Here is a 19232-nt window from a genome sequence, read left to right as displayed (position 1 = left end):
AAATCATCACTCTGGAAACGTATATGAAGAACCTCGTGTCAATTTATTTTAAAGTACAATATCAGCCTTTCCAGAACCTGCCATTAATTTCTTTTGAAAAAGTATTAATTATTGACATTGCCGTATAAAATACTGGAAGGCAATATAAAAACAGCCACTAATTGCAAGCATTAACCCTTTAAGCATGTACAGTGACAGGCATTCAGTCATCCCAAACCTTTTAACATAAACATCAAACTCCACTAGAGTTTATCGGGTTAAGATGGTACGGCCATACATACTTATTAGGACGGAGATAATAAAACTCCCCAAATTTCAGAAAGCAAAACAAGTTTTAATCACTTCATTAGCTACAATATAAACAGACACCTTGGCCATTCTCAGAGGAGATCTCGCGCATGCTCGGGCCCTGGAGAGCTTCACATTAGCTGAATAAGAACAGGCCTGACGAAGAGACCTATAATACTGAATAGACTGTAAACTCACAATCATCGCCCTCTTCTCCTTTGTTTGTGATTTTAACCTTTTTGTGATTTTAACCTACCGATTGTAAAGCGCTATGGAATCTGCTGGCGCTATACAAATAAATGTAATTAATGTATGGCATTGACTCTGCTTGTTCCCTGTAAGCCAAACAAGAGCTTCTGCAGGTTGCTAACGACTTTGGGGGAAAAATCTTTTGCTATAACTTGCAGAAAAGCCCCCCCCCATGTGCAGATGTACATTCCTATTCTGCTTAGGACCAGAATAATCTTCATTTAGATCTGCAAAATGGATTCACTAACGCAGAACAAACATGTACTCAGCGGATTCAATTCACAAGACAACTAGTAGCCACTGTACACGACAGAGACGCTTATCAGCTAACGGCAGGCAGGAATTATTTAATAATACTTTTATGGGAAAAAAAAAAAACCAAATATACTCAAAGTCTTCCCTTTCTGCATCCAGCATATCCTCCAAAACTCTTCTTACTGTTGATTTATATACACACACACACACACACACAGGTATATATACAAAATTCACACAAAGAAATAATGTACAGTCACTGTGTAGCTATAATTATACTGATTTTGTCCGCTTGGCCCCCGAGGCATCTGTTGCTGGAGTAATTCTCGGGTGAATAGAACTGTCAATTTGGTCAGCTTGATAACCCTACGTTACCCACTTTACTCCCAGGACCCACACGTGGGGTTCCATAACAAATGCGATAAGATGGCACTAAGGTCTTCGCAGCCTAAATAAAAAATGTAAATGTTTAACTCTGTGCCAATCATACCCCTGGCAATAACCCATTAGATGTAATTAACCCATTAGATATAATTAACGCATTAGATGCAGTCTAGCAGAGTAGTTAGTCTGGGTCTGTCCCCATCATGCAAACGTCACAGCCGAAACACAGAACCTGACAGCCGATAACAACCATTCGGCCCATCTAGTCTCTCTATAAGCACTACAACACGCGTGTGCCATCAGAACTCGGAAAGTCGTGTCATTTTCGGAAATTAGGAATTTTTGATTCCAGAAATTGACTATTAAACACTCCTGCTGCTTGCTTATAGGTTTGTAATGAAACAAAATAACCAAGAGCTGTTATTTAAAATGTAACTGGCATTACAGGCTGAACAACGTGTCTCAGTGTCTCCAATCTAAGCAACATACCACAGGTACAAGGGTTTTCATAAAAAACATTTCCAGCCAACATATTTATAAAAGGGTTTCCTAACGATCAATTCGCTTTTTAAACCTAAACTTGGATCAGCAAACAGAACGTTCCATTGAAACACAAGAGTGATAAAGGAGTGATGGGAGTGATAAAGGAGTGATGGGAGTGATAAAGGAGTGATGGGAGTGATAAAAGAGTGATGGGAGTGATAAAAGAGTGATGGGAGTGATAAAGGGCCTCTGTACTGTATGAAGATATTCCATTAAATATTTCCAGCTACAATAGTCATTTACAACATTAGTCACATCTATACTGTATTTGTGATCCACTTCATGTTTTTTCGAAGGACAAAATTCACTTTTCTTTCAAAAACAAGTTAATTTCTAAAAATATAGAACGCACGCTGGAAATATTTGTATCAAGTCATTTATTGAGCAGGGACAGGAGATTATATATATATATACTGTAAGAAGTCTCATATAATTTAACTTTTATAAATAAAAATCTTAAGAACTGCTATGACCAGCATTCATCTAAATCTATACCAGCGCCTGGTAATCTGTAACAAGAATAACAGCCTAAAAAGCGGTATTTCACGCCAAAGCGACAAAAACACCCAACACATGCCAAGTGTAATACCGTCCTGAGCACGAGCCGCTCCTGTCCTATAAAAAAAGCAACGATTTCACGAGCTAATAAAAAAATACATAAATGCACTTTATATAAAATACTTAAATAATGGTTTAAACTGCACTTTTTAAAATGTATTTATTTTCCTAAATAAATATATTATAATCGGTAATTCGTCTTCTCACACTGTGTATATTTGGACAGAGAATATCTGTTTTATTATACATTGTATCAAAAACAAATAAACAATTTTACACCCTAATGCTATTCTACCCCAAATAACTTATTGTAGCTCCTCTTCCTTATGCGGTCAGTACACTTATTTGCGCTCGGTAAATATATATCATCCTCTAGATTGTAAGCTTGCGAGCCGAGCTCTCTTTACCCAATGTGTCATTTATTTTTTTTAGTCTGTCACTTCAGACCCTTTGAATGTAGGGACTGTAAGAAGTGATGCGTGAATTGTTGGTGCTACACAAATAATGTAAATAATAAAATTGATAAAAATAATAATTGGTGATTATTATCATGATAACGATGTACATTCATTATCACCGACAGGACTGCACTTAGAGGTCCAAACACAAGCTTTTTTCAGGATCTCTGCTGCACCTGTTGGTGACAATACCCCCCATGCAGTTTATTGCCCCTGCATATAATCCCCTTTTCACTTTCTCCCCCGGTGCTTGCATTAATCCACTCCCTTTCATTGCCCCCCTGATCCTGCAGAGCGTACCACCCCCTACCGTGCCCCTGCCCTCCCGGTCCTCTCCTCTCCTCTCCTCTCCATGCACTACCCCACACCGAAACCTCCTGCAAACTTACTATATCCTTACCTCGGCGTGCTACATGCAGACCGCACCGCTCGCTTTCACAGCCCCCCGGAGCGCCGACAGCCGGTACCGAAAGAGCCCCTCTCACCCCCCTCACGCAGCAACCTGACACTACGACTCCTGCCGGGCTAAACGATCACGTCGGGTTGTTCTCGAACTTCTCATGTAAGCCCGCCTCTGATTGGTCAGACCGCCCCCATCCGTATGTCCCTTGCCCGCTGATTGGTTCATGTATTTTCCTATTCATTTTGCCTGAGTGTTAAACCCATTGTGTGGATGTCCTGATGTCACTTGCTACAGGGGGAAAGTTGGAGGGGTGGGGTGGTAATTGTTTCAACCATTACTATCCTTACTGGAAAAGAAGAGGTTAAGAAATGATATTGTAAATTATTTTAAAATTACTACTCACTCCTTTTGGCACATGGAACACCCATAATGTTCTACAACTACTTTATTTATTTAAAAAATGTTTATAATCTGAATTTAAGGAAAAATAATTAAACACTAAAATGTCACTTATTTATTGTTTAAGAAAAATGGATTATACCGGAAATTATATTTTTTTAATATTTAAATAAAAAAATAAATTATTCAAATTAAAATTATTTCAAATAAAGAAGATATTGCCAATTAATTAAGGATGATTAATAAAATAATGACTACTTTTGGCTTACAAAAGATACATGATAATTATTATTTTTCATATGCTTTAAAAAATATTTTTAGGACCTGACTTTTAGAAATGTCAACCCAAACACTAAAATGTGATGTATTTTTTTTTAATAGAAAAAAAAAGTATTTTATCTGGGGTTGCGTTTTATTTTTTTCTTCTTCATTGACATAAATATTTAAAATATTGGAAAATTGAAATTTTCAATGAAAAAAATAATTATTTAGCTGAACAAACTAAAAAATCAACAGTGGTATATATTAATCTCCATAAATCATTATTAAAGAATAATATCAAGATTGCTTCTATGTTTGCTTCTATGATAAACCCATTGGGATACCCACAAAAAGGATGACAAAAAGTAAGTAGAAAAATAACAATCATAAAAATTAAAGCAAAAATATGTCTTTTCAATGAATTGAATGTTACCCAATAGGATAATATAGTCCAGTCACATACTCTGTAGTAAAATGTCTATTAGCAAGTAGGATTCATAATAATATCCAATGATTGAGTCCAAATGACCAGAAGTCAGGCCCGGACTGGCTATCTGGCATATTGGGCAAATGGCTGCTTGGCCACTAGGCATCAAAGCCCCTTACTGCTCCAGTGGCAGATTGGTGCTGCAGCGAGCTGCCACCGTTGGATATGCCCAGCCGCATGCTGCATGAGCATACAATTATAACGTGCCGCCGGCCGCACTTACTTCAGGTGGTCTACTGGCCTTAAAGTGCCAGGGCTGCCTCTTTATCCCCATCCCTGCCAGAAGTACCGGAACTAACAGCCCGTTTCTTTAGATCAAACCCTCAAGGCCCACAAGAATTAATATGCCAAATGCTCAGCATAGTTACAGGTAGAAGATGTCCCAAGAGCCCAAAGGGTCACTTGCAAGGATCTCCACAAAACAGAGGAGTCCACAGCAACCTCTTCAGTAGATCCTTCAGTAAAGGCTGAACTTGACGGATTTGTGTCTTTTGTCAACCTAAATTACTATGTTGCTATGGAAATTCCCAACTGTTCCTACCAACGTGCTAGTGGTCCAATTTCCAATTCCGTGAATCAAGCAAGCCCTTCGTTTGGTGGGTTTTTTGGCAAAGGCATTTTACAATATAAGTTATAGGCTTATTCTTATAAAGTGGCATTAAAACAATTTGAACCTTACAATAAGTTTGGCATTCCCTGAATTTCCAAATTATCTTCAGTGTTCAGTAATATGCCCCAATTATTCCTCCCCTGATTCGCCTCTGAATGTTTGCTGGGTGTATCTCTATGGAAAGAGCTCCTATTGATTTAGATGGAATCCCTTTCCTGACACTAATTGACTGCTTCAAAGCAGCCAATCAGTGGAGAGATAACTTTATTTAAATTGATGGCCAAACACTCCTTGAAGTTTTGCTTTAGTGAAAGGGTGGCTGATCAGTGCATCAGCCTCCCAGCAGAAATGGTAGAGGTTTACACCATAAGGGTATTTAAACATGCATGGGATAGGCATATGGCGAGCCTGAATTTAAGACGAGACCAAGGACTGATTATGGTTTGAGTCTTTACAGCAGGAATGATAGCCAGACTGGACAGGTAAATGGTTCTTATCTGTTTTTTTCGCTAAACCAATTATATTAAGATAATAAAAGTTTACCCAATCATTTACCTAGAGGTGTAAGGACTAGGAAAGTGCTATGCAGCACCATCTACTGTATACAAGCATCACCTGCACCATGTATTCTTCCTCAAAACCACATGCATTGGTGGGTTAAAGCTCTGATGATGCATATGATTGTTCTGGCTGAAGGTTGTGGGAGTTATGTTCTACAACAGCATTGGTGCCATATAGTTTGAGAATGTTTTATTTATTTGCCTATTGGGGGGGGTTTAAAGGTGTTAGAAAGTGTTAGAGGTCACACTGGGTTTTTTGCATGCTGAAAGCTGATTTAAAGCTAGAAGTTTATATTCTACACTATAGAATTGCTTGTTTTTATGCTTTATGCTTTAATTGTAATCTCTTGAAGACTAGGTTTTTTTTACTTGGGCACTTCACACTATGGGATTTATTTAGGAGCAGCTTTGCAGAGGCCTGATCCAATCCAGTTCCATTGGTTGCCATGGTGACTACTTTTAAATCTTAGCGCTTGCACTGTCCTTTTAGTTTCCTTTGTGACATCATCTGTCCCGCATTGTCCTGAGAGCAGGCTCTTAATTTAATTTGTGTCCTTCTTTATGTTCTCTAGAAAGTAATCAAATAAACAAAATACCCTATAATTTATTTTACATTGCATATAATTTTCTAATAAAATGTCCCTAGCAAACACTTTAAAATAGCAAAAGTGTAGACATTTCTACAGTAGTAATGCCTCTGCCCATCTTTACTCCCCTAACGACCCTCTTTTCTAGGAGCTCAGAATGTTTGGTAGATATGAGCGCCCAACAGTGTTCCACTGTTCTTAAAGTCTCAATGTTTAGAAATGAAATAGCATAAATAAAATATATTATTTGCCCTCTAAATGCCCTTCTAATTTACTAAATAGTAATCAATAGGTCACAAAGTCACACAAAAAGCCACGGGAATGCCCTGACCCCTGGCCATGCCCTTAACCACACCACTTAATCCAAAAGTATCCCTCTTTGCCCATTTCAAATGGAAATTTTGTTTATATGTCAGCTCAAGTGAGGGTTGGACTGCGTACAGAGCTATTGCCCTCCAGGCCGCTGGAAAAAAACTCAACAACCCTGCTTTCTCCAGGCTTCCTACAAGAACTAAAAATCATTGTGTGCTACTTCTCTGGTCATTTTTGGAGACTGTGTGAAAACAAATAAAAAATTGATACATGTTTCTGTAAAACAATGTTAAATAATCCAGGTAAGGAAACCATTTAACATGAGGTTCTCAACCATAAAACCTACAATAAAGATCAGGCAGCAAATCTTGTATCTATGAAAAGGTCCTGAAAGTGTGTGTCTATTTGAGAATAAAGTATGTGTTTGACTAAGATTGGTACGTGTGTTTGAATGTACACCAGTGTGGCTGAGAAAGAAGGAAGAGATTATTATTATTATCTTTTATTTATATGGAGCCAACAGTTTACGCAGCGCTAAATACAATACATATATTCAAGAAAGGGTACGACAAGACGAGAATTGACAGACTAAGACAAACCGATACATGAGGTGGAGAGAGCCCGGCTCACAAGCTTACAATCTTGAGATATCAATGCTATCCTAGAAAAAAATAAATATTTTTTTTCAAAATAGAAGGAATGACCTATCTGTTGCCAAAGGGTTAACACGTCTGCTAAGCTAGATACATATAAATGAGAAAAAAGGCATTTCAGCGTGAGTCACTGAGAAACTTAATGCTAAATCCTAGAGAGCGTTTCAAAGAATTTGCCAAATCTTATTATGTTTCTTCTCATTATTTAAGCCTACAACGAGATACAACACATCTCCTTGCCACACCTTCCAGAATCATTTATTTCACATGTGGAATTCATTAACGCTATTGGGATCAAGCTTTAAAAAGGGAAAAACAGTGTGTATATGAAAAATAAAAAAACATTCTAAGATGTGTAACAGATATCACCCTGCATATCCACAGTTTGTCAGGGTAGGTATATTCCAACATTTGGGGATATGAGTTGAACCAAACGTTCGGGTTTGCAGCATTCGAACATGAGAGGTAAACGCCCAGTACAAAGCCCAGTACAAAGCAGCCAGAAAATGTTTTTTTTTATTGTAAGAATCATAGAAATAAAAAAACGTTAAAAATGTCCTTTTTTAGGGCATTATTTCTAGACTATCAGCAGGCCTGGTGGGTGCCCCATACTCCAGCAGCAGATCGGGTGTCGGACGCACTTACGTCATCAGCTGGCCGCTAGCCTTAAAGTACCAGGGTTCTGGGTTATCACCGGTCCATCCTTGATCACCAGTTTAGATCATACAATGTCATGTGCGGCTCAGGAGTGTTATGATTTAGAGAGCTTTATTGAGTTCCTTTTTACCTGTGCATGCAAGCAATCAAAATTACACACTGTTGATTTTTCTGATAGTCAGTTATGTCGAAAAGTCCTTAAGTCAGAACCTTTTGCAATTACCTTGTGATCTGTTAATAACCCCTATAATTTCACAACTAAAATTGCCTGTCTCATACCAAATTCCTTACTCTTCACTGCTCAGACTGGTCGCTCGATGGACAAACGTGATGGAAATCTCTATGTTCTAGTTGTACAGTCTTATCTGCTAATTTCAATAATTACTTTATATCTTTATTATTAATTATTGTATTATTAGGAATAACCACACTAAAATAAAAATCACTCTAACTCTGTGTGTCATTTAACAACCCTCCGGGAAAAGAGTGGCTCTAGATTTTAAGAAGCCCTAAATAAAGCTTAGCCTTTTAACAAGTTGTCTTATTACCAAGGCAACCAAAATTAATGGTCAAATGGGAAGGAACATTCCATTGGTTGCTATGATGAGGTCACTTTTTAAATTTTGTACCAGATTAATTTACATAACATAACCCCAGAATGCTGGTGTAAATATTGATCCATAATCAATATTAACATTTTATATGGTATGGTAGAACCATCTTAGAAGGTTAAAATACACACCAGGTTATCACATATTGCAAGTTATGTGCAATAAGAACCCTGACCACACCTGCTGATCCCTGTGCTCCTTCCACTGATTCTCCCTCCCATCCCCCACCACTTGACTAAGCCACCTTCTAATATCCAATCCACCACTTCCTGCAATAAATCCTTGTAAACTCATCTTCCTTGTCCACATAAACCCAAAGAGCGTAACAATGTTGCAAGTGCCCCATTGTTCATGCTGGCCTGGAACATCCACTGTTCTCCTATAACTCTGAGGATCGTATAAGAAAGAGTTCTCAGGAGTTGACCTTTTAGGCCAAAACTTGACCTGAAGATGATATTCCATGCAGGACCAAGCTCCTCATTAGGAAGCTCCAAGAATTTGGAGGCATCTGACCAAGGTTTGGCAGGTGGGTGCTCCTAGTGCATGGATTTGTTTAGACCTATTCTTGGTGGATCTTAAGAAAGTGTGCAAAACATGGGTGTCCCTTCTACTCCACCAAATTTTAATAGCTATTGAGATTTAGGGAGAACATCAGGTATCCTATGCTTAGGGGTATTTGAGGTTTTAATCCTGCCTTGACTCCACCTTGCTAGTAAGAAGATGTGGGGATTATACAATATTGAGCTGTCAGTCTAGGAAAGGCATGACAGAGCTGGAAGGGGATAGCCTGTAATTAGCGTCGGCAGAAAAACAGAAATTACAGTCAATACCTCACAGGTAGAGAAATTGCCCTTCAAAATGCTTTAAAGCATATGACTGCCAGAAATGTCAGCGGTGCATTGATCTGGCACATGAAGGCTTAACCCCTTTCACTTATAGCCTGGGGAATAAGGTTATGACTTGGACTTTTTAGTTCATAGGTTGAGTTCATGTTACCATACAAGAGGTAAGGCCAATGTGTATCTGTCATTTCAGATCATTTAGGAGGAAATGGGGACAGAGGGATTTGGGTTTTAATAAGTCCCTCTTTAAAAAAAAGCCATTTGGGAAGTATGGATTATAACAGCTGTGGGGTTGTTTTCATTGTTTTCAAGGACATAGAGCTGTGCTATGAACTGTATTCTATAGAAAGTAAATGTGTGTTGTTGAGACTTGTATGATCGGACCCATTACAATGCTTAAGAATATTTTAAACAATGAGAATGTTAATTATGTATCAAAAAAAGTGCAACCAGGAACTAGATAATCCAGAATGGGAGACTTGGATTCACAGAATGGTTTATGAAATGGCTGGATTCCAAGTGGTTGGGAGGGACAGTGTGGACTTTACTTAAAATAGAGGTTGGTTCAGGGATTATAAAGGCATTTTCCTAATCTGTAGGAAAGTTAGGAATTTAAGCACCTTCATCTGGATAAGTGCAAGTAGAGAAATTTTGGAAAGGTTGATCTTTCTAGACCCTGCTGCGCTCCCCCATTGCAATTCTTGTAATCACATTCAGATCAGGAGGAGGAGGGGAAGAAAAATAGTTTCTCACCATTCCAAAAAATGTAAAAACAAATTAAGGAAAAAAAATGTTTTGGAGCTCAGTGATGTCATAATGACATCACTGGCATAAAAAAAGAGATCCTGAGATATACTGCACTGGGAACAGTGCAAAAACAAATAACAAATTAACAACTAAAAATATATAATAAAATAAGTAATAAAATAAATATATATTTTTTTCATAAAGTGCCCCTTACCACTTTCACTACAAGAAAATACCAAAAAATCACTATCCCAAAACCCCGATCGTATAAAAAAATGTGTAATATAGGGTAATATGTAAGTCCTGGATGCGGCCCTCTGAAACATAAAAATAAGTATGTGGGGCAGATATAGGAGGGATGAATTGGGTCCCTTTCAGCTCTTGCACTGGCGCATGCAGTATAGAACAAATTTAAGATTAATTAAAGATTGCAAAAATGTGGGGGGGTTTTCTATTTTTACATAGGTTTTTTTTTTTTTTTCCATTATCACTAATAATAATGTTTTATATAATTCTGTTATTTAAAAAAAGGATTTTTTATCTCCTGAGGAAAAAAAGTATAATTTGTATGGGAAAAGAAGAATCATGCATTAATAAACACATGATTTAAAAATATTTTGGTCGTTGGGTTATGAAAACCCCCAGGACTGAAGGGGTTAATAAACAATGACGAGTGATGGGTCATGGAGGAAGAGAGTTTTTTTCTTTTCTTTTTAAGTTAGTGGTTGTTTGTAATTATACTATCAAATAATTAAAGCAATACATTACTCCGAAACCCCCATGGGCTGCACACTGCTCTGGAAATGAGGAGGGTATATATTGACCGTAATTAATTGAAGGTGCAGGTAGAATCTCCACCACGTTGTTCCGCACTTAATTACTATGCAACACTAAAATTTCCCCACAGTATCCCTCTCCCTTTCATTATTGAATTCTTTGCGATTTTAATTAAACATCCCTGTCGTTGGTTTACACGTTAATGTTAATTAAGCCTGAAACCAAATACGACCTTTCACTATTCATGATGAGGGAGAGGAGTCAGAGATCAGGCAATATATCAGAGCAGCTTCAAAGGGGAATCAGCTTTGAAGTTACTTGGTTAGGTAAGGAACCTGCTCAGATATGAGGTTTCACCAGGAAAGCAACTAAACAGGAATGGTGGATACTTTTTTTTTTTTTTTTGGACGGACCTAGTCTTTTCTTTCATCAAAGATGCTCATGGAGACTGTATTCTACAGGGTAAGTTAATACGGACAGGTGGTCACCCTAAAACAAGCTTTTACTTTACCAGATGCTCTTTTTAACTAGTTTTGCTACAGTTATACTTACGTGACAACCCTAGAAACTAGGGAACCATATATTTTTTCAGGACAGGTCAGGCTATTAATGGATATCTAGTTTCTGGCAATCCGAGCATCCTGTCACATGGCAAAATGATAAAAAAATACAAAAACCCCACAAATAAAGTATTGTCCCCATATATACCAAACCAAATACCAAAGGTAACGAAACATAATATTTTGCTTAAAAGCCCCAACTTCCTTAGTAGTTTGATCCAATGTATGTGGTTGTACATACATGTAGATCGAACAGGAGCTCATAAATTCAATAATTATGCTACATGATGAAAAAAAATATAGGTATACACGTATGTCCACAAACATGGTACCATTTTGTCACTGAGTCTTTTGAGAGGTACAGTGCTGAGTGCCTAAGTATACATTTGAGGTTCTGCCAAGGAAGCATAGCAGGTGATGGGCAGCCCGCTACATTATAGAAACATTGGCAGTAACCTTATAGCCACCGGAATGTCACTATGTATGGTGTGCAAGCTACGTATGCAATAAGAGGAGAGATGAGTGAGGTGAGCACAAGCCAGCCTAGAATAGCTTGCAACAGTAGGAAAGCTCAGAAGGAAGGACCATAATCCAGACCATGAGTTTGAGCCAGTTTGCACGATCTGTTATATTCAGTAGGTATTGGACTCAAGCCAAACTTCAGCATGCACAGCTAAAATTAATACTACAATTGCAATTCAGAATGAGCAATGATACCAATAATACATGGCTGTCAGATAGTGGCAGTGCGGGTAGCTGTCATGGGCCTAGGCTGACCTTAGGGAGCCATGGCAACTGTCGCTTGGGCCCCTCAACAGCTATCACAGCTGGAAGGATGAGATCAGTGCAGTTGTCAGCTTCCCGCCTTGTGGCTCATGCATTATCCGCTGGTGTTGGGCACCTGGATATAATTCCACGGGGAAGAATATATATATATAACCAAAGAGATGTGGACACCCAACCATCACACCTATATGAATTTGTTGGACATCTCATTCCAAAACCATGAGCATTAATATGAAGTAGGCCCTCCCTTTGCAAGTATTAGAGCCTCCACTATTCTGGGAGTCCTACACAAGATTTTGGAGTATGTTTGTGGGTATTGAAGCCCGTTCAGCCAAAACATTTGTGAGTTCAGGCACTGATGTTGGGCGAGAGCCTGGCTCATAATCTGCTTCCACTTTATCCCAAATGTTTTCAGTGGGATTAAGGTCAGCCAGCCGAGTTCCTCCACATTCAGCACAACCATGTCTTTATTGACCTTGCTTTGTGCTCTGGGTCGCACTCATGCTGAAACAGGAAAGCACCTTCCCAAAACTGGTGCCACAAATTTGGAAGCATACAATTGTCTTCAATGTCTTTGTATGCAATAGTATTAACATTACCCATCGCTGGGGAAAAACAGCCCAGATTATTATCCCTTATTCACCAAACTTTACATTAGGGACTTATGCCTTCTAGTAGGTAGAGTTCTTCTGGCAACCCGCGATTCCCAGATTCATGAATCAATTTATGGTTTTGGAATGGAATGTCCAACAAGCTCATATAGGTGTGCTGGTCAGACATCCACATAACATCTCCCCGGGCTAAGTTATACTATATTTTAGAAGACTAGACGGAGGTGAACTTCATAGAATCCTACAACTTGGATGACTGTGCAGAAGATGCAGCTCAATCACTGTTGTAGATTTTGTGAATTTATGGATAACACCTATAGGCTAATCAGATACTGTCCAGTTTACGCTAGGCTTGAAAGGGAAAGTCAAAGGTAGGGGCTAGAAAGGTGAATGACCGATTGTTAAATCATTACTGCAACTGTCACTAAAAACCAGAGCAAAGTGACTGATCAAAGGTAATGACAGGTCAAGCAACTGACAGGGGTGTCAGGGGTCTCCAGCAAAGCACTGCTCAGCCCTCTGGGGCTCATAAGGATAAAGCAGTTAGTGCTCTAAGGGAACATTGCTCTTAAATAGATTATGTACAAGTCTTACAACATATACCCACCAAGACATTTGGGAAAAGTCACAATGTCAGATTTTGGTAATTGTGGCAAGAACAGTGCAGCTTTATATTTGATTGAATGAGAAGTATGATACTAAAATACATGTTGCGTGTTAAACCTGAGTCTTAGAGTTGAATCTTAAATCTAAAATAACGCTCACATTAGAATTGGTTTTCAGCAGTGTCATACTAGGTTGTCAGCCAGGTTCCTTTTAAAAGACAACATGGAAGGTTTGCAGTATATAGACATCAATGTCCTTCCCTGATATTATTGAACACGTTTTAGTGAATCTAAAACTCACAAACTGAATGCTGACCCCGAATCAAGTCATCAAGTGATTATAGGAGGACAAACAGACAGACTAGATGGGCCAAATGATTGTTATCTGCCATTAAATAGCGTGCTGCAGAATTCTATCTGGTGCCTTTTGGTAAGTCAAGTGATTTGGTAATTTTTAGTTAATCAACTCTGTAACAACACTTACATTCTGATGATTTTAGAAAGCTTTGTCATGCAGATAAGATAGGCAAGCATAAAATAATAGTGTGTGGTGTCTCATTGAGCTGTGAGTGGCTGCAGTGTCACTGATGCAGCGACAGGAGGTAACTTGATTATACATTTGCAGGTACTCAGTCCATAAGCCCAGTACGCATAGTGTGGAGGCATACAGAAGATCTGCTATGTTCTATACAGTTTAACTCTTGATTCAGCCAACATTACACAGTGGTCTCTTCTCTCACACGAGGCCAGTTGGAAAGTGGTGATGCTGCATCCTGCGTACGATTCCTTAAAGATACTGTTCCCCCTACTATGCTGAAATTAACACTCTCAGTTAAATGCAGCATTAGAAACACCAGTACTGAGTACTGATAATGTATTCTTAAATCAAGCAAATATTACCTCATTTTTTTTATCATTAACTTTTAATTGTTATGTTGCACAAAAGCAGGCTCTGATAAACTTCCCAAGGTAGGCTATCTGGAATTCTCCCTCTTCTGGGGTGGTGGCTTCATGAAAGGGCTAGGTTAGTGGCCCACAGGACCAGGGATACTTATGCAAAGGGTGGGGGGTCTAGCAGGAGACAACCTTTAGTGGGTGGAGAGTGCGCATGTTGATTACCTGGCTGAACACGTTTCTGCCTGCTAAGATCCCGCTGGGGCGGAATTCTTGGAGAAGAAATTACAAAGGAGAAAGTTCTGCTAGCAATTAAGTCCATTAAATCAGGTAGAGCTCCTGGGCCAGGTGGTCTTCCCCTAAGTTATTATAAATAATTTCGTCAGGTGCTGTTGCAACACATGGTGGCTGTGTCTGACTATATCTGGGAGGGGGCAAACTTTCATCTGCATACTCTGGCGGCTACGATCGCAATATTGCAAAAAGAGGAGAAGAAGCATTGCGGATGTCAGATGTGATGGTTGTTGGAGTTGGGTCTCTGTGATGCGCTCCCTTCTGCTCTGCCCCATCTGTTTGGGATCCCCCTTTTTTTCCTTGCCCCTTTTCTTTCTCTCTTATCACATTTTCCCACTTTATTCCAAGGAAGTTGGCTATCTTACATTTAAGTTCTACCTTCTCCATTGAAGCACGTGACTGGGGTAGCTAGCCAGAGAAATTGACTTGAAGGTTTAAAGGTAATGACAATGAGGGTTTTACATGTTCATGCACATTGTATCTTGGCTGTGGACTTGTAATTTAGGTCTTTTATGTACATCTTTGCAAAACCATAACAAAATAGGATTTACAAAAAAAAAAGGAAAAGGAAAAAGCCGATGAGATGTATTTGGCTTTTCTTCTTTCACGGTGAATATTTGGTTGATAGATGCATGTGCATGCTTACAAACAGCACAACTCTGATACAATATTCTTCGGGAGGACTGATTTAAAAAAGGTAAAAAATATCCTAAAAGAAAAAATCCAAACCCTCTGTCTGTTGACTGCAATAAAGATGTTGGTTTCCTAGGGTCACAAAGGTCATTTAAACGAGATAAGATAATTATAGTTGCTCTGAAGTGATTTTCCGAAACTGACATTAGTAGAACAAAGGAGGTGAAAATTTGAATATGAGCTATTTATTTACTGCTGTGAAGAAACTTAATATTAACAGGTCAATGAGTTAAAAGACAGAACTGCCCAGTTAACAAACAGGATGAATAAAACTAGTAATGACAGAGACTGTCTGCTCTCACAAAATATTTATATCTTCCTCAATGGAAATATTGAAGCTTGAAAGCTGCCGCCTAATTTCAAAATGACTTTGCATGCGAGTAAATTTAAACATTTTATGGATAATTAAAGGCCAACCGAAATAGGAATCCCACAGTTCTCTTTATAATTCACAGAAATCTTGTTGGATTAACTATGCACTTTATGAGGCTAACCTAACCAGAGGAGGGGAACCTTCAGGCAGTGAGGCAGATAGACCAGTAACTAACATATATGCACTTGCACACATATTTACACACACTTTCACACAACTGTACAGACTCTCACTTCCATAGTACACAGAGCCGGCCTTAAGTGTTCTGGCGCCCTGTGCGGACTACTCTTCTGGCGCCCCCCCATCCCCCACACCCCTATATAATATCTTACAATATGGTGCATTTTTACTGTGGAAATTTAAAGCTATGGCGCCCCAAATATCATCCCAGTGGACAGCTAATGGGATTTTTCAACATTCTACATGGGGTTAAAAAAAATTCCCCCATTGGACCAATACAGTTACACTGAAGATATCTGAAACACATGCCCCTCTATTATTTCTGAGAATATGGTGCATTTTCTCAGAAATAATAGAGGGTTATGTGTTTGAAATATCTGCAGTGTAACTGTATTGGTCCAATAGGGAACTTTTTTTAACCCTCTGTAGAATGCTGAAAAATGCCAGTTGCTGTCTACTGGGCTGATATTTGGGGCGCTATAGCTTTAAATTTCCACAGTAAAAATGCACCATATTCTCAGAAAAAATAGAGGGGGGTGTGTTTAAGATACGTGTAGTGTAACTGTATTGGTCCAATGGGGGACTTTTTTTTAACCCCATGTAGAATGTTGAAATATGACATTTATCAAGTACTGCGCTGCTATTTGGGGTGCTATATCTTTAAATTTCCACAGTAAAAATGCACCATATTGTAAGATATTATATAGGGGTGTGTGTGTGAGATATGTGCAGTGTAAATGTGTTGGTCCAACAGTGGAATTTTGTAATATATGCAGAAATGTTATAAAAGGTAATTTGCTAGATATGAGCGGATATTTACCTTTAATTTGTTTAATAAACGTATCTAATTTTGCAGGGAGATATATTTGTGTGAGAACTCTGCAAAATCCACTAAAAATTGTAACATTATATGATTATTATCACATTTCCAGGTCTAATGCACCTTTTGCTAATCTAAAGAAAAAGCTCTGATGGCATGACCACTGATTTGAAAGTGTCTGATAGCTTGACTCCAGTTGCCCCTTATCCCTCTCTACCCCCCTCCCCCTTATCCCTCTCTACCCCTCCTGCCCCTTATCAGTATCTACCCCCCCTGCCCCTTATCAGTATCTACCCCCCTGCCCCTTATCACTATCTACCCCACCCCTGCCCCTTATCACTATATCTACCCCCTATCCTTACTTACCTTGTTGCCGGAGTCCTGTGGTGGGACCGGGAGGCGCCCGTCTTCCCGCTCTGCCGCGGTGCACGCTTCGCCGGCACTGCAACGGAGTCACGGAGAGTGAGGGGTGCCGAGCGGTTGCTGAAAACTTCATGAGCAACCGCTCGGTGCCCCTGCCCGGGACTTAAATGAAAACACTGTTTTTTTTTGAGGATGTTAAATAAAGTTACAAAAAACCCAAACAGTGTTCTAATTTTAGTCCCGGATGGCGCCCCTGTTGCCATGGCGCCCTGTGCGGCCGCACAGATCGCACACCCCTAAGGCCGGCCCTGCTAATACACACATATACACTCACACTAACAAAAGCTACAACACACACATATACACTAATGCTAACTCACACTTACACACTCATGGTAACACTTATATATATAAATATACACACAATCATGCTAACACACACTCCCTCTAACTTACACATACACACTTGTGCTAACAAACACACTCATGCTAACCCCCCCACATACATACAGACTCATGCTAACGTACATACATACTGACTCCATCCTTTACTTCCTTACTCTCTTATTTCCCCCCCATCACTCCCTTACACAGGGCTGGTGCAAGGATTTTTGCCACCCTAGGCAAAACATAATTTTGCAGCCCCCTGGCTCCACCCCCACTTGCCCGTCCGCTATTGGGAGCGCCTACTTTGCCTATAGGTGGCACCAGCCCTGCCCATAGTGACCGCGAGCCGCGGCTGCGCTAACTGAATGACCAAGGCCACTCTTAACTGAATGACCGCGGCCACACTTTTTAAGAATAACCGCGGCTGGGCGGGCGCCTACTTTGCCTATAGGTGGCGCCGGCCCTGCCCTTACCCTTTACACTGCCTGACGCCTTCATTCTAGCTGCTTGCACACACCATGTGAGCAGCCTCACTTTTACCATGGGGGTAAAAGTTACATGACCCTGATGTGTTCCTGCAATTTTTGTCCAACCCAGGAGCTGATTGTCCCCTGCACCACCAGCCAGCCTTTCCCTGAACCCAACCGATCTTGCAAGAGAATGTCACCTGGGTTGGTCTTTCATGATACATTATTAAGTTGCTCACTACATCTCACCTGTAAACCTGCAGTTTAATTGATAAAAAATATTGTGCAAGGACTGAGCACCTACAAGGCAAGTAAAAAGATGGAGAGGTTGAAGACCATTATTTAAAAAGCCTACATATGTATCAAACCCTTTTACAAAAGTTCATCACCTAACCCTAACGCAAGGTTAAGTAGACTCTACTTGGCCTGACACTCTACTTACATCCTTCACATAGGTTGAATGGTGTGTATAAATTCTACATAATGCTGGTGAGCATTACTGCTTCACTTTTGACCCGCAACCCTTGTTAACAGGAAAGTTGGTGCCCATTGGAACACATCTCACATGTAGGCAATGTCTGAAAGATTGGGTGCCTTACCAGATACAGCCAATAGATGGCAACATTGCACCAATAGCAGTATCATCGCACAGTGTTTACTTATCCAACCTAGCTCTATAACACATTTTATAGAACACACTATTCATTTATAATTATGTTTTCATTTATGTAAACCCCATTTAAAATGTTTTCATTATCTTAATACTATGATTAATTAATACTATGATTAATACTAATCAACCTTCCTTTGATTAAGTTGAAGTGACATTATCAGATCTTCAGTGTCCTGTCCCCTTTGTGACTGGTATAGGAATTATGCCAAAGCAACCAGATATATATGGCCCCTATTTCTTGCAATGTACACTATGAATCTGCACTAAAATTCATACTGCCTTAAGTAAAGCAGTTTTTATTTTATAATAGTTGATAATATTTTATATTTTGGTTCAAGGTGACATTTTTCATCCTACTTTCTTAATGTATTCTTATCTGTTAAGCACTGATAAAAATGTGTATATGGCTCCTGCACTCATTATATGACCACTTTTTGTACCCCCTCCTATTTTTTAAACTGTAAATAACTAATAAGTACATCTGTTAGTGCTTTAGAAATTAAAATATACCTACATACAAGCGATAGTTCAAATGATGGGGACCCATGTTTTTCTATTCTGTGGTTCTAAAGCTACTCTGTGCAATTTTCAATAATCAAAAATAAGCAAGCCTTAAACTTGTGGTGTATTACGGCCCAGGCCTGCTAAACCTAGGATGACAGGTCTGATGGGACATGTAATGGGTTCACCAAGAGAGCTGTAGTGACTACCAGAGATCACCCCGATGCAGGGGCGTACCTAGAGTATTTGGCACCTGGGGCGGATCCTGTATGTGGCACCCCCCCACACACACACACTTTAAAACTGCATAGCTTCTACCGTTATATACCAGCGCAGACACTGAAGGTGGTACAGCATAACACTTACTGTTATCATTATATACTG

The sequence above is a fragment of the Sceloporus occidentalis genome, unplaced genomic scaffold, assembly GCF_023333645.1.
Source record: "Sceloporus occidentalis isolate IW3139 unplaced genomic scaffold, rSceOcc1.0.p SCAF_11, whole genome shotgun sequence".
In the NCBI taxonomy this organism is placed as follows: domain Eukaryota; kingdom Metazoa; phylum Chordata; class Lepidosauria; order Squamata; family Phrynosomatidae; genus Sceloporus; species Sceloporus occidentalis.
The sequence above is the reverse complement of the archived record's forward strand: the minus strand, read 5'-3'. Positions refer to the sequence as shown.